Source organism: Tamandua tetradactyla, chromosome 6 (assembly GCF_023851605.1).
Source record: "Tamandua tetradactyla isolate mTamTet1 chromosome 6, mTamTet1.pri, whole genome shotgun sequence".
NCBI lineage: Eukaryota > Metazoa > Chordata > Mammalia > Pilosa > Myrmecophagidae > Tamandua > Tamandua tetradactyla.
This window is the reverse complement of record NC_135332.1, coordinates 126481458-126496116: the sequence shown is the minus strand read 5'-3', so window position 1 is coordinate 126496116 and position 14659 is coordinate 126481458. Positions and strand designations below refer to the sequence as shown.

General features: G+C 33.4%; 1 long non-coding RNA gene across 4 annotated transcripts in view; it reads right to left on the bottom strand.

Moving 5' to 3' along the window:
* LOC143686350 (uncharacterized) overlaps positions 1-14659 on the bottom strand; it is a 158722-nt gene that overhangs the window by 31286 nt on the left and 112777 nt on the right. For all 4 annotated transcript variants that reach the window (XR_013177077.1, XR_013177078.1, XR_013177080.1 and 1 more), the window contains 2 exons: positions 11629-11791; positions 9848-9919 (listed from right to left, as the gene is read on the bottom strand). This is a non-coding gene — a long non-coding RNA (uncharacterized LOC143686350). The remainder of the gene's footprint in view (positions 1-9847; positions 9920-11628; positions 11792-14659) is intronic.

The following is a 14659-nucleotide window of genomic DNA, read 5'->3' as shown; positions in this document are numbered from 1 at the left end:
CAATTCTCTGCAAAATACATATAGATAATATGAAAATATGTATTTACAGATTTACACTGGGTCTGATTATTAGAGCAATAACATGTGATAGAAGCATATATTTCTATTCCTCAATCTTAAAGATTTTAGTCATTGTGTATTACTGTAAAAGTCGCACCTCACTAAACTAATAGTCCCATTGCCACAAAATGACAGATTTGTTTCATAATACCTTTTGACCAAAATCATGAGTATGTACTAAATGAATGGAAGATAGCCAGACAGCATAAAATGCTCTGAGTGTTCCAACTGCATGTAAAAACTGATCACACTCACAGCACTAGTTATGAAGCATATTACAGCCAGCATCTTATTTTCCCGTTAGATTTTTTAGATACCCGAGATCAATATGAAATAATACAGCTTGCTGAAACCAGCTTTAACCAGCTTTATTTCCAAAAAGGGTTTTTAAAGTAGTTCTAGTATTAATGCTGGGCAAGCTTATTTTTCCATTGAAAATCTTGGAATGAAGTGAATTGCATCCAAAACAGATTTCTTTCTTCCCCAGGATTCTCTCTGATTTTTCACTGCCTCTGGATTTAACAAGTGGCTTGACTATCTTTCATTTCCTAACAAACCCGGTGCCTGATAAATGTTTGCAGAGAGCCTGATGCTCTGGGGAACTTAGATCTGTATGTATTAATCACAATGTGGATAGTTTAGTTCCCTCTTTTGTTCTGTTTCCTATTGTCAAAATGTAAGGAGGACTATAGCAACCTCACTTCCATATAATTTATAAAACATTAGCTTGAATTTTTGTTCTTAGGACGTCCTTCTTGTCTTTCTATTTTGAAGAGACTGTAAATCTTCCTCTTTCCTTTTTTTATCATTGTCACCATCATTTACAGTTTCTTTGGCAGCTCCTCACCATTTTGTTCAGGTTGTAAAAATATCTTCCTATTATAAATGGCTTTTAACACATCCCTTCTCTGTTCTGCTTTCACAGCATTTTAACCTTGCTTTGATCCTTTTTCTTCCCCTTTCTTCTCATTTCTCCTCTCTTTTTTTTTCTTTTGGTTTTCATTCCAAATGTCTCCTTACATTGACACCAGATTACTCAGTAGGCAGTTCCCATTGATCGGCTACTGTTTGGAAAGCAGCAGATTTCATTTTAAGCAGAGAAATGGAATGTCTGAAGGATACCCTTTGTAGAACAAAACGCTAGACTGCTGCTACCAAATCTTTCATTTTTGTAAAGTGGGGAGAGATTTATCTCTTCAGATCCTGACAGTTTATTATTTCGCCCATCAGTATTTCCAGGACCCATAAAAATTATTGATAAGGTTCAAAGCTCACTGCATTTATCTTTCAAGTAATATTCTTTGAGGAATCTATGTCTTAGTATGCTAAACTTTCTGTAAGGTAGGAAGTGCAGAGAGAAGGCGGGACCAAGACAGGGATTGTTATCAGATCAAATGTGGCGAAACTTTATTCCTTTGGAAGAATGTCCTCATTCTCTTTAATTGAGTCCCTACTTGTTTCTCAGTTATTCTCCCTAGTAGTCTGATAGCTTTCATCCTAACTGTTTTGTTTCTCGCCTATTCGCATTTGTAGTGTCAACTTACATTTAGGGGACTGAGAGCTAACTTGCTTGCTGTGACATTGCAATCAATTAATCACCTTTAGCTTTCCTTCCCACCTTCCTATTGGCTGGTTTGTAATTGAGCCATGGGGCAAAAGCCATTTCCAGCAACAGTCTGTCAGCTTGTTCAGTAGTTCATTTATTAGTTTGATGAGATAACCTTTTCACAGCATCACCTAACCAAAAGCACTGCATTTAACATACAGTGGAATTATTCAGAAATTCTTGTCTAGATTCTCCTTGGGTCAGATAATAATGGGCAGAGAATTGTTCTCTGGGAATTAGGAATAGAAACCCAGCAGATTGCCCTTCAACCTTTCAGCTCTGGGCCAAGATGTTGATAAAGACCTTGCAATATAAAATGGTTGACAGTTAAACACTTAGAATACAGAAATAGGATTTTCCCTAACTTTAAATTTTATTATATAAATCCAAATTTAGTAAGTCATTGGCACATGGTCATTTAGACTTTTATTGAAATGCTATACGTTTTTGGAAAACATTTTCTCTTTTATCTATACTTCACACTTTTTAATACTCGTGAAACCTTATATTCTGCTTTTCTCTCCTTATATAATCAAGTTGCCACATCTGAGAAATATTGCCAGATTTTTCTAATTGATAACTAGAAAAGAGATGGCGTAAACCTTTTTTACAATATTTAGTTCAATTTCTCTTGGGAGAGGCTTTCTATTTATGTTAGATGGTATATTGCAATTGCAGACTTATAATGTCGATAAAGCTTCTATCAGATGAGCTCCATGCCAGGAAAACAAATAATATCATACACTTGCTCTGAAACCTAAGCACCACTTCACTTACAGAGAGCCTCAGAGTCCCTTTTCTTTATAGTGGATTTGTTCTATTTCCTTCTTTAGGCATACTTAGGGTTTAACTGCAAAAATATATAGTTTTATTGTAGTGGTTAATTTTTTATTCCTTTTACAGTCTCAATCTCTATCCCTGACTCTATTATTCAAAAACATAAATGACTCAAATTCTATTAATTATGATCAAAAGTATGGAAAACCAGCATTTCTTTATTTAGTCTATTATATACTCACAAGAGAAGATGCTTAGAAGGGGATTAAAATGCTATGTTACATTTACTGAAAATTTACTACATGCCAGGCCTCATTCTAAGCATTCTGTTGGTACTGAGTATCTTATTTAATCCTCCTAACAGTTGATGAAAGAGACATGGTGCTTAAAGTAACTTGCACAAGTTTCCATGGTTACTAGAAAATGCCAGAACCTAGAATTCCAGATAACCTGATCTCAGAGTCCCTAATCTTGGGTAACCTTTGAAATTGTTTAAATCTAGGAGATGGTTGTCACCCAGGAACATGGGCATGCCTCAGAATCACATTGAAGGCTTTTTACAACACAGATTGCTGGGACTTGTTCCCGGAGTTTTTCTACGACTCAGTGTGGGGTGTAGCTAGATAATTTACATTAATATCAACTTCTCAGGTGGTACAGATGCTGCTGGCCTAGAAGCACAGTTTCAGAACCACTGGTTTAAATAATGCTACTTACGATATCCTCTCAATTTATCTAGATCTTATATAGCTGAGTCAGTTACCTGGTGAGCTACACAAATTGTTTATAAGGTCACTGGCAAAATGAAGTAAATGGATATGCTAATCTGTTTTTTAAGCTTCTCTTGGTGCTACAACTGATATTGTCTGTATGTGAACAACCGACTGAAACCTGGATTAACAATTAATACATTTTGATTTTTGTTTAACTTAATCTAGTTTTGTCATAGCAATCAAAATATTTGAGAAAGGCTAAAGGGTAGAGTGGTTGTGGTGCTAGAGTTTTACCTTTTTAACTTTACTCAATTCTTATTATTAAAAATAAGAATTACATTCTGAAATGAGCATATGAAATTTGTAATTAAGGAAAAAGAGAAGTAGGAAGAGAAGTAGAAGAAGGAAATATATGGGAAAAGTAAACCTAATAAAAACTATGGGTTATATTTAATAGTGCATTATTAATATTCTTTCATTAATTGTAACAAAGGTACAACACTAATGCAAGGTGTCAACAATAGGCGGGACATGGGAACGCTATTCTTTTTACATGATTTTTCTGTAAACCTACAACTTCTTTAATTTTTTTTAAATTGGTTTACATTCGGATGAATATACAATTTTCCTATCACATGACATATACATTTTAAAAGTGGCCTCGCTATACAAAATTGTGCAATCAAACCACAGGGATTCTGAAAAATAAGAAAGCAGCACTCAAAAACTTCATTTTTAAACTTTAAACTTCCATATTTAAAAAAAATAGAAACCTAAAAATACAGCAGTACAGTTTTACAGGTGTTAAATGTGTAAAGATACACATAAATATTATAATAAGCATGCCAGTTTGCCTTGAAAAAGACCTGATATTTGATTTAGGAGGTGGGTGTTAAAAGAAAGGTGCTTTAATAGTGCATTAACTATTAAGTGGTAAAACGAGAGTTATCTGAAATTGGAAGTAAAGTTGCAACACCAGATGTGAGTGAGTGTGGCTCACTGTTCTTGACTCCACCTTGACAATAAGCATCACAAGTACAATTGTTACCCTGTCAAGTCTTGGGACATATTTTTCCTCCTTTGAGATGCAAATCCTCAGAGATATGCACTTACAATAGACTCCATGTATAACCTTTTGCTTCCATGTATAACCTTTGCTTCAAATAATTTCTGTATCATAGCTGCAACTTTTCTATCCCCACATTTCTCATTTGTAGTAGGTTGGCCTGAGAATGGAAGACTGAACTTTGTAGCAATGTTTGAAATCACTCAGCCAGCTACTCTTAGCACTAAAGAAGCCATTTCTAAAAAGTTTGGCATTTTAAAGTCTTTTTGTATAAGTAATGTTTTCTTTTTGATTGTAGGAATGGTTGTTCCCAATTTTTTTTGCTGTCTAGTCTTCACTTCTTATATTCAACAACAGTATTCCTATTTTGTATATTTCTTTATTCCTTGTTCTTGTTGACTTCACAGCTCTTGAAGTTGTTCCAGCCATAAAAATTAATTTTTTTTTTTAGTTTTGCAGCATTGTCTCTGATGTTCTACAATGTAAAGTTTTCATGATTATTGCTGGAGAGATATCAATTTTCTATAGTGCTTTCCAAAAACATTTCATTGTTTCAATCTTTTCATCAATGTTTAGCTTTCATTTTGCATGCTTTGCTTGGTGTTTTGAGACCAGGAGGATTAGACAGGCTTGGTATTTTGAATGATGAAATATGTATCTATTGTCTGACAAATGAGAGAGAATTGAAAAACCCAAACTAGTAGGATAATACAGTAAACCAAAACCAAGGTAGCTGGTTGTTGTTAGAGCATGTGCATACGTTTATTTTTTGTATTCTTGCACAACTTGGCTCATCTGGATTAATTACTTGCATTCATTTAGTGTTTTCCCGGGCAAAAATCACCCATAGGCAAACAGGAAATATGGATTATATTCTACTTGTACCCTCATGTATCAATCGTAATAGAACAGAATTGTTGTTGCTTTTTAAGTAAGAACTGTAGAAGAACTGACTCTATGCTTGTGAAGATAAAATATAAAATGGTAATTGTGCCTATTGGAGAGTAAATATGGAATATGTACCTGGGATTTGTTATAAAGAGTAGCATCTGAACATAAGGAACTTTTCCATTACATGTGACATTTATTTTAATGTGCTTTCCATCTTAAAATCTTCTGATTGCCTGAAAGAAAAATTGTTTTCCAGATAAGTGTTCCCAAGTCGAAGATTTGGGTTTCTGTTGTCTTCTTTTTTGTAGTATTTCTGGATGCTTAGCAAAAACATTTTACGCCATTAGCTCTCAACAAGTATGAGCATCAATTAAAGGAATTTTGCTGACATTGTTTCACAAATACATCTAACAAGGTTTTTATGGTTATTTTCATATTTAGTATTTTCTTCCAAAAAATGATATGCTTTGTTCCACTTGCATCCATGATTTTACGTTAATTAGAGCTCATATGTACCTTAGAGAGTGGCTCAGAGAGGTGAAGAAATGTTCTCTTCACACAATTATTCAGAGGTTCAGCAGGGCATATAATATAGACCTTTCTATAAACATCTAGACTTTTTTTCATTAAATTTAGTTTCATCTCTTATTGTGGGCTGTACTCTCTAGTTACCACATACAATCTACAGGATAAAACAGAAGCTTTCTAGAACTCTGGAACAATAAGAAAAAAATTTTTTCTCACACTCCCTCTTAATTTATTGGAGAAGGCTTAAATTAAAATCAATCTACTCTCAAGAACTTCTCCCTGATGCAGTCATGTACTACAGCAGACAAGGAAAGGTATTTTGGTAAACTGAGGTGTAATGTGCATAAAAGATATATCTGGATTCAAAAAAAATCATCAGGACTGGGACAGCATGTTGTGACATAAAACTGAAATGCTTTCCACGTTTCTGCCTTCTTTCTTTCTATTGAGCACATCTCCCAAAGAGGTCTTCTTAACCTGGTAAGTAGACACATTTCCGAGAGTTTTTCACTTATTATAAAAGGCATAAATAGGCCACTCTCTTTGGAGTCAAAGAGATTAAGGCAGAGATAGCAGTTGTGCCTGTTTGTAATAATGTGAATAGTTAACTTCTGTGAGGGTCTTATTTGTAAAAGAGTTATCCACTCAAGTTGTTTTAAAGATTAACTACAATAATATATTTTAAATGACTGGGAAATAGTATACTGTCACACATATTATAGATATTATCATTGCTTCTGCTGTAGATTTAGCACCAGGCCTACTGGCTATGTGTGTGAGCTCCAGGCCTGATTACCTGAGTTTATCAGATTGCCATTTGCTACCTGAATATCTTGTGGCAATTTCCTTGAACATAAACTGAGCATCATTTTCCTCATTTATAAAATGGGGATGAAATACTAATACTAATTTATCAGATTGTGGTAAGGCTTAAATGAAATGACATAAAGCACTTTAAGCTGTTGTTTTATCACACCCTTTACCCACCCTTAAGTAAGTTTAGGCATTTTATCCAACAGTGTGCACACACACATACACACATACACAAACACACAAAGGTGTAGGAATCCGATTTGAGATTAGCTACTATTATTAGAGATAAATTATAAAAGGAACTGAATACAAAGAACCATGGTCTTCTACTAGTAGCAATGCCAGTTTAATGTTTTTTCTTCTAATTTGTAGTTTAATCCTGCTCATATTTTATGAGTGTGATTCTTTAAAGTTCTCTAACTAAAGCATAGAATTCTTCTAGGCAAAATCTTGACTATGTAATTTATAAATGCATTACATGCCTCACTGACCAAATATACCTCACACAAACAATTACAATGAAGCACCTAGAGGATTCTAGAAAAAGGAAAATTGTAGCATAATGGAAGTTGCATAGTGAAACTGTGGGTACATAAAGCAACACTTTCAGATAGGGTGGCAGCTTTATGTCTGCAGTTAAAACTTAATCTACCATTATAATTCAAACCCAAGGTCTGATAGAAGAGCAGAGAGATTGTGTAGTGAGGGCGAGACTTTTATTCATACACAAATAGCAGGCGGGAAATACAATGCAATTATATAGAGAATTCCAGGCACAATAAATAAATGTACTCTGTTGTTAAATTCGCCTCAATGTGAAAGTAATATTTTAACATTCTGCTCTCAGCTTTACAAATTGATTTCCTTTACACTTTGTATGTTTTTTTAAGCAAATACTGTATCAAAATAAGAAGTCTTTTTCAGTTGTTGAGCAGTTAGTACTTGTGTCTACCTTATTTGGAAGAGTCAAAACAAGGTTAATGCAAGTATTGATAACTTAGTGGCTCCTGATAAGCTAATCATTCCTCAAGAAAAGTAAAGAGAAAAAAGATGGAGAGAACAGAAAAATCTAAAATGTTTTGAATTCAGTCTTGATAATATTTAACACTTTTTTGCTAAATAATTATCTTAATAAAAATCATCAACATATTTAACTTGTTGAGAAGTAAGACATAGTATTTTTTATTAAAATATCTGTAAAATATTACTAATATTAGCATGCATTAAATACTCAGAACATGACAAACAGTGTGTTCAAAGTCATTTTTTTCTTTTAATATTTATGGTGACTTTGGAGACAGATTTTATTTTTATCCCAATTTAATACCTAAGGAAATGTAGAAACTAAGATGTCAAGAACTTTGACCAAGGTTACAGCAAGTTAAAGGAAAAACAGTGAAAAAAGAGCCCAGTCTGTCCAATTTACTCTTAAATCCCAAACTAATGCATCTGAACTTTTTCCTCTAATGGCTTTTAGTCAAACTGCGTCAGAGGATATTTCCAAAATCCATGCATACAGGGAAGTCAACAAACAAACCAGTTTTTGTGTTAAGTTCTTTTTCTTTTTATAAGATCTTTAGAACAATTGCATTTTATACTTCTATCTTTATCCACTTGTCAATATAGCCAGCCTCGGGTTTATGGACTTTTCCGGTATCTTTAGTATTTGAAAAACGTGAAAGCAAGTTACATGTATTTTTACTAATTCCTCTTCAATAATGAACCCAAACTAGTCATTACTCAAAATAATTAACCCAAGCCTAGTCATTACTCAAAATCTATCAACTATTCTCAGATTTGAGTTGTGAAATTTTCCTTTATGATGAAAATCTCATGTTCTTCATTTCTCCCACTTTCTAGCTCCTTCTTAACAAGGATTTTTGCTCTTTCTTGCCCTCTTAGTCTATTAATTTGAATCTATCTTCTGATTTCACTTGTCCTTCTATAGTGAAAAATATAATCTTCAATTCTTGTGACGTATACTGCATCAAGATTTAGACTGAGGACTTTGGAGATGGAATGGCTGGGTTTTGATTCTAGCTCAAAAATATACTATGTTCGTAAACTTGGGCAGTTTTATCACTTTGAAACTCAATTTCTTCATCTTTGAAAATGGATTAATCAGTCAATTTATCATATACATTTAATGAGAGCAATGTAATGAGATAATCCGAGTAAATTATATTGGCTGGCAAATAATATTTGTTAATTACAATTATTATATACAATGCCATTATCACTTGCTGGGGATTGACTCACGTCCCCCACATGACATGTTCAAGGCCTAACTCACAGTCCTCTGCATGTGAATCTAATCGTAAATAGAATCTTTGAGTATTTTATTAGTTAAAGTGAGGCCAAACTGAATGAAGTTGGGCCTTGATCCATGTGACTGGAGGCTTTTTAAACAGGGGAAATTTGAGCATAGTCAATAGAAACCAGAGGAGACAGAAAGAGTCAGAATGTCATGTGGCAGAGGCAAAGATTGAGCCCCGACCAGAATGATACAGACATTGGAGAAATCAAGGCCTAGTGACACACTGATGTCCTGAGGCTGAATTTCTAGCCTCCAAAACTCTCTGACAATAAATCCCTGTTATTTAAGCCAACACATTCTATGGTATTTTTCATAGCAGTCCTAGAAAACTAAGACACAGTTTTTGTCCTTCATTAAACCTACTAATTTTCTAACTATTCTTCTTTATCTTTTATTGTTTCCAGGATGAATCTGTATCCTTATTACTCACTCTTTGTTTAAAGTCTTGAAAGATAGTCTAAACTACCTCTGAGGAATTTACCACATAGTCAAGAAATCCAATACTTTTTCTCTGTCCTCTTTCTCAGGAATGACTTCAATATCTGATATTTTTCACAACTTAATCCTTAATTATTTTCCCCTTAAAAACTATGACCATGCTTGGGTCTTTTTCAGCTTCACCTATGCTTTCCTGTCTTCATGACTCTTCTTCCTACTGAATGAAACTTCAATGACCTAAAATGTTATCACTCTACCAGATGGTTGGGTTGTCAAAGCAGACTTATAGAAATCATAGATCATACTCAACATTCAATTCAATGCAAAAGAACAGATGTAGCTTTTCCTTCTGTACAAATCCATCTCTATCAGACATAGCTTCCAAGTTGGTTTTGGACTAAAAGATGAGTTATGAACAATGTGAATGAAAACAGTGTTCTCAAAGAAAGCTGTTTCAATTTTGAGACTCCTTAGTTTTATGCTCTTGCAGATGAAGTACCTATATAACTAACTCCATTTATCCAGTTAGCCATGTCACATGAATCCATAACTTCCAGGTTTACTAACAATGACTATCTATGCAGATCAGATATACACTACTAAAATGTATTTTTAACAAGGATCCACAGTTAACTTACCCTTAGTAAAACTGTCAGCATGTTTATAAGGAGGACTGGTCAAGTTTATTCATTCCCATCTCCAAAGTCCCCCTAGAGAGAAAAAGAGTGAGTCAGTTACATAAATTCATTCCATGGACTCTTTCTTCCTCTTCAATCAAAATCCTGAAGATCCTGGATTGCCATATCTCTAACCAATTAACAGCTCAAATATACCTGCAAATTCTCTTTGGACACATCAAATTCAATATCTTTAAGATCATAAACATCATCTTCCTTTCATTTAAAATGTGTTTCTTCTGTATATGCATTTCTATTGAGCACATGAACATCCTCTCAGGCAGTCAACCTTGTCTGACATTCAAATCTTTAAATGCATCATGAACTGGCCCTTATTTACAATTTCAAATTTATTTTCCAACCATACTGTTGACAAGTGTGGCAAGTATGCATATTGAAATGCATGTTGAATTATTTGCATTTCACAAATGAGCTATGATTTTTATTGCCTCTCTTTTTATCCATGACACTTTGTTTATTCCTTATTTTGTCTTCTCATTGTTATCCTGATTATTTTATTAATTCACCAGCAGGCAAGTCAAATGCTGTGTACCCAAAGGAATCTTAGTTCTATTACATCACATAGGCTATGTCTTTGTACTCAAATATAACTGACACCACATGTGGCCCTTATACTCTGTGGTGTAAATAAAAATAAAAAATATAGAGACAATAGTTATAATTGAAAGAAATTTAAATCCTTATCTAATTTCTTGAAACTTTATAATTGAGTGATGCACGTTCTTAGCAAACAGTAAAACACCGTAAAATCAACTCTTCATTTTTCTGTCACTTTAAGCATTTCTCTCACGGAGATATTTTTTGTGCTTTCTCACTTTTAATTGTCAGCAGAAATCTTGTCTCAGTCTGTTCTCTCCACTCTCATTTAGTTATTTAATATACAGATAATTTTAATCTCTTCATATCCTTTAGTTTTATTTTCACTCCTTCTGCAAGAGGGAAAGAAAAGACAGAGAGTCAAAATCATGGAGATTATCTAGCAGGAAATAATTATTCCTTTTAGTAAACTGGTGTGTGTGTGTGTGTGTGTGTGTGTGTGTGTGTGTAAGTATGTTTCTAGGCTTGAGGGAAGCTGGGCATATTTATATTTTTGTACATAGTAAATTTGTAAATACCAGTTTACATACACACACACACGTGCACGCATGCACTCACATTTTTTTATGAGTCAGTGCATTCTTTCAGAATAAGAGTATCGTATTTAGCTTCATACCCCAATCATGGTGCTCTGAGTGCTTAATCCGTTTTGATGAGAGATGAATGAGTTAGAATAATATTTTCATAGTTCACATTTGAACATGATTTCTGAAAATTTAGAAGCTTTTAGGGGCAAGCCCATTAATAATAATAAAAGCTCCTATCTATAAGAAAACATTAATCTATGGACCCATTAATGTTGAATAACAAAATGGAGATTTTTTTTCACATAATTCACTAATATATACATTTTAAAGCTTCTTTACTGGTACATATATTTAAAAATAATAAATTTCATAACACACACACATGTATATAGACATGCTTATATAGCTGTAGTCATTTTAAGTTAATATAGGATATACAATAAAATGTAGTAATAACTCTTTTAAGAATTCTTTCCCTCTAATTAATTATCTTATCCATTGAATCCATTCCATGTCATTGCATTCTGGTTTTGATTAACTGTTAATGAAAAAGATTTAAATGTTACCCCCAAAAAAGTTATTATGAAGGATATTTACCTTTAAGGTACAAGCATATTATATACAATAGCTGTCATTCTTTAATGCATTATACGTTAAATTATTTTCTATTCTTCTTCATCTTCAGGAGAAAAATTTGGCCTTTGCCAATGAAGAATATGTTGTGAAATGTCAACAAGTAGTAACAGATATTGAGGGTGACCTATGAAGTAGGAATTACAGAAAACATGAAAACCAGTGTTATTTATCTCTTTAGAAGAGAGTACAGTATATGTTTCCAAATCTCCACCTTTCAAATTTAAGAAACAGAGTTTCATGCAAAAATGAAAACTGAAATTCTTACTCAAAATCCCTCTGACACAAAGTGCATAATGAAAATTTTCTTCTTGTGTTCTCAAAATTCAAGATGATTTTCAAGGGAAAACTCTCTTACTGGCTGGTATCTATTAATATAACAATCTCTAATTGAGCATTTTTTGAGTAAAACACATGGCTTCCGTATATATCTCATAAGAACTAGGAAATGAACCAAAAGAATTAATCTAATCAGAATAAGTCAACACACCATATGGACAGAAACAATTGCAGTTAATATTTTTTTCACATGTTAAGACTTGAAAAGCATGGCATTTCAAATTAATTGAAAAATTTGTTGTCCTTGAGATAAAAAGTACTCAAAAACAGTATGTGCTGATAGACTTACATTTTCCAACACTTTATCAACTTTTTTAGTGATTTCTTCAGCAAACTTATGAGAAAGCCTTTTAAAATAAGTTGTTGCAAATTCTCTGGTGTCCAAAGATATTAGAAGGGCAGTTCTTTGACTTTTAAATGAAGTTAAGAATGTCCGTTTATCTCAGAAAGCACTTCATACACCACCCATTCATTCACAAACAAGACCTCTGAATATCTCAACCCTGACAAAGCAGTGAGAATATTGAACTGAAAACAAAAATAAGCAACTTTCTCCATATCTTACACATTTGTTACTTTCATTCTGTATCCTCATTTTCCTTTACAATCCTATACATTGGCTTATAAATCACCCTCTTTCTGAACTTAATATAAGAACTTCATAATAACTTTCCATGAGTAATATGCATATCTTAAAAATCACACTTTTAAATGTTTTTTTTTATTTATGAGATATAAATAAAAAAAATCACAGTCGACTGATTGTTGGTGGTCATTTGGCCATGCCCAGTTTTTGGCTATCACAAATTAATTATTATGAGATATAATAAACACACAACAAAATGCACAGATCTCAAATGTTCAGTTCAACAAGCTTTGACAAATACATGCAACTGCATAACTACTCACAAAATAAAGTAAAGAACATTTGTATTGCCCTAAAAAGATCCCTTTTGCCCTTATCCAATCATTGCCCACAGATTAGATATGTTTGTTTCTAGGAGTCATGTATGGAATCATATTTACACATTCCTCTGTCTTGGTACTCTTTCACTCAGAATAACGCTTGTGAGGGTCACCCATTTTGTTCTGCCTATTAGCTGTTTTTCCTCTTCATGGCAGAGTAGCATGTCATTATGTAAATATACCACAGTCGACTGATTGTTGGTGGTCATTTGGCCATGCCCAGTTTTTGGCTATCACAAATTAATCTGCCATGAACATTCTTATAAAAGTTCTTTTGGAAGATATACACTTTCATTTATCATGGTTAGTACCTAGGAGTAGAATTGCTATGTCATAGGACAGAGGTGTGTTTAATTTTTATACTATATTGACAAAATATTTTCCAAAGTTGTTATACCATTTTTTGTTGCTACCCATAATACTTGAAAGTTCTAATTGTTCCACAACCCAGTCACCTTTTGATATTGTCATACTGATTGATTTGGGCCATTTGATTAACTGTGAAGTATTTATACATATTTTTAAAAGTTTGAGGCCATTTATTTATTGACCTCTAATTTTTTTGTGCTCTCTTTAATTTTGATTGGCAGGAGTATTAATATATTCTGGGCATAAGACTTTGTCAAATATTTATATTGCAAATATTTTGCTCAGTCTGTATCTTGTCTTTTTATTTTCTTACTGATGTCTTTTGGTGAACAAAATTTAAAAATTTTGATAAGTGCAATTTATCAGTTTTTCTTTCTTTTTATAATTAGTGCTTTTAGCATCCTAAAAGATCTTTGTCTACCCCATAATTAAAGTTATAATGCTATTTCTTCTAAGAGCGTCATGATTCTAACATTATATTTAGTTCTAAGGTCCACCTCATTTTAAGTTTATTATATGAAACCAGTGTTTGAAGTTAATTATTTTCCAGGTGGATATTGTGGTGTGTGCCAATTTGGCTATGCTATAGCCCACAGTTATTCAATCAGACATTAACCTAGTTGTTTCTGTGAAGGTATTATAGTTATGATTAACTTCTACATTCAGTTTGACTTTATTGTGTAAAACGGCTTATTCTGAAAAATGTGGGTTGGCCCTGTCCAATAAGTTGAAAGACCTTAGGAAGAGCACTGAAGTTTCCCTGAGCAGGAAATCCTACCTGTGGACTGCAGCATCCATTTCTGCTCATGATTTTCTTATCTACCTGCCTGACAGCCTACCCTATGGATTTTAGATTTGCCTAGCCAACCTCCACAATCATGCATGAAAATTCCTTTCAGTAAATCTCTTCCCCTCATATGTACCCAGTAGTCAGTATATTATGTCGACATACTTCCTCCTACTCGCTGCAGGCTCTGTTTCTCTGGTGGAGATTCTGAGTGACATGGACATCCAGTTGTCCAGGCACCATTTGTGACATTTGTTAAGCAAAATGCTTCCCCCAAAGAATTGCCTTGGAGGCTTGATTCAAAAATAATTAAAAAAAAAATCATACATGCATGGATCTGTTTCTGGACTCTATTCTGTTCCCTTGAACTGTTTGTTTATATGTATGCCAGTTTCATAATATTCTGATGAATGTACTGTATAGTTAACCTTTAATAGTTTGGTGTAAACATTCTCTTTGTTTTTCCATTTCAAGGGCATTTTTACTATGCAGGTTCTTTCCACTTTCATTAAAGTTTAGAATCTGCTTGACGAA